Genomic DNA, 2,827 nt, shown 5'->3' with positions numbered 1-2,827 from the left:
CTATATATAAATGTAAAACAAGAAATTAATAGCTTATTAATAGACTTCATAAGTAATAAGATGCATACTTTTTACTTATAAGTAATAAGATAATCAGATAGCCAAAGTCATATATGTCTTTGAAGCAATGCAAATACCTGTTCTGATTCTTTGGTTCATTATGGTATGAAAACTCACCATATTTGTCTTTTGCAATATGAATTCCTTTATTTAACTCTCATAACTGATGGTCCCCTTGTTTTTTGTTTTTTGGACTTTTTTTTGTTTGTTTTTGGACACCTAAGTTTGATGGGAGAAGTTCTGCCTATAATTTCTGATCTACAGATAGGAGGTAGCATAGTCTTTCAAGAATATTGGTACTTTCTGTGCAGTCATGGTGAAAGGGATGTCCTCTGATGCCTGTGAAGTGAGTAAGTAGATTGTACATGATAAATTCTAACAGTGCAATATTTCAAAGCCTTATGCTGTCATATTCTATACTAGATCAAATATACACAAGTTGTATGTCATTGTGTCATAATATTACTACTAAATTAGTAATATTTTATAAGTCAAAACAGTGCATCTATTTATGGAATTGATGTAATTGTTTTGACTATCTATCTAATAGTAAAAGCAATTACAGTTTCTATGGGTCAGGACACTGATTATGGTGCTGTGATCTTTGCCAGGACTCTGTTAGAGAATGGTTCGCTTCTCACTGATGTGATTCTTCCATAGATATGAATAAACTGAATTAAGATAAGATACAATATCTTATCTTAATTCAGTTTATCCATATTTGTTCTTTATTATAATCTGGAACAGTTGACTCAGAATATAGACAACCTTTTAAAACTTGATTTTGTTAACAGGAAGTGTTGAGTCTATTCTGTACCCTGAGAAGATATTAGAAAACCAGTAAATGGGTTATCAAATAACATTTGCTTAGCTGTTGGTTATATCCTTATAGTATTTAAGAGTATATTGTCTAGACAACCACTATCATAGCTTCCAAGATAAAGCACAAGTCATAGCAAGCCAGATTTCCTCACTGTAGGGAATAAATACAGTGCTTGGAGGAAAACAAATTATGAATATATCACAAACTACTTTTGTCTACTTTCTTTGACAATTAGGTGACTGATGACAACAAATTTTGTGTTCTGCCCTCTGAAACAGAGGACCTTCTTCATGGTCATGTAACAGTACCATTTTTTTAAAATTTTTCTTTTTTTATTAGTGAAACACCATGAGGTACAGTTCTAGATCTACAATTCTTTGTGCTTGGGTTTGATTATACAATGATCAGATACCCATCCCTCCACCAGTGCCCATTTTCCACCACCATGGACAATATCCCCCCCACCCCCACCCCCCCCCATCCCCCCTGCCTCTCTGGCAGGGCAATCCCCTGTGTTCTCTCTCTCCTTTTGGGTGTTGTGTTCTGCAAAAAAGGCATTGAGTGGCAAACATGTTCAGTCCATAGTCTACTTTCAACATGCATTTCCCCTCCTGGGAGGATCCTCCAAACACCCTTTATTTGGTGTTCCCTTCTCTATCTGAGCTGCCCTTTCCTCTAGAATGCCCGACTGGCCACTAAGCTATAGAGTAATCATCCTGGTGCTGATCTCAGCTATTCTTGGGTATTAATCTCACATTTTGTTACTTTATATCCCCCAGATGAATGCAATCTTTCTATGTCTATCCCTCCCTTTCTGACTCATTTCGCTTAACATGATACTTTCCATGTTGTACCACTTGTATGTAAATTTCATGACTTCATCTTTTCTAACAGCTACATAGTACTCCATTGTGTAGATGTACCAAAGTTTCTTTAACCAGTCATCTGTTCTTGGGCATTCAGGTTTCTTCCAGTTTCTGGCTATTGTAAAAAAAATATGGAACGCTTCACGAATTTGAGTGTCATCCTTGCGCAGGGGCCATGCTAATCTTCTCTGTATCGTTCCAATTTTAGTATATGTGCTGCCGAAGCGAGCACAACAGTACCATTTTTGTCTCTAGAATATTTTATGGTGAATAAGAATGTAGAGAAAATGTAAGCCATGATAGAAGAATTTCACAAACTCTACAAATGCATGCCTTCTGTAACTAATAAGTACTCATCATTAATAATAAGCACATAGTTAAATGCTTAAATGTGTCATTATACATATCAAGAGGTAAAGATTTTGACATTTGCAAAAGTCACTTCTTTTAAATACAAATAATTTTACTGGGTGAATTGTGTCTTTTATGAATATTCTAATGATTACAATGTATATAATAGCAATACTTAGATATTATAAGTTCATTATTATAGTATTTTTATTTAATTTTAGATGCATTTATATATGTACATAATGTAATTTGATCAGAATCAAAGATAGAAATTATTCAGACTCAGACAATATGAAGGATTCTCATCCTGGTCTTGATAGTCATGTAAAGGGGTTCTTCATGTGAACTACAAAATCATATATCTATAGAAGACAAAACATGATTTATTGTTATATGAAAATGTTCAAGATACATTCATCATTACTGATTAACAGGGAAATACAAATAAAACTATAATGAGATACTGCCTCATACAAGTGAATATACCCTTTATCAAAATGGCCAGTAACAACTACTGTTGATGCAAATGAGGTGAAAATTTACTGTTGTGGGATTGTAAACTGAAATCAGACTTTACAGAAATCAACCTGAAGACTTCTCAAAAACTGAAAAAACTGAAACTAAAACTAACTTATCATTTAATATATACTTAACATTTAACCCAAGAATACAAAATATATATATTTTATATTTGCCTTTTGGGTCATATATATATATTTGCCTTTTG

At 33.4% G+C, this 2,827-nt stretch overlaps 1 non-coding gene across 1 annotated transcript; it reads right to left on the bottom strand.

Moving 5' to 3' along the window:
• Positions 1–1,874: 1,874 nt before the first annotated feature.
• Positions 1,875–1,981, bottom strand: LOC130027951 (U6 spliceosomal RNA). The gene has a single exon (XR_008793135.1). It is a non-coding gene; the product is annotated as a U6 spliceosomal RNA (small nuclear RNA).
• Between the last annotated feature and the right edge of the window lie 846 nt (positions 1,982–2,827).

This window comes from Sorex fumeus, unplaced genomic scaffold (assembly GCF_029834395.1).
Source record: "Sorex fumeus unplaced genomic scaffold, SorFum_2.1 ptg000037l, whole genome shotgun sequence".
NCBI classification, from domain to species: Eukaryota; Metazoa; Chordata; class Mammalia; order Eulipotyphla; family Soricidae; genus Sorex; species Sorex fumeus.
Note: the sequence above shows the minus strand (reverse complement) of the source record. Positions and strands in the feature narration are given on the sequence as shown.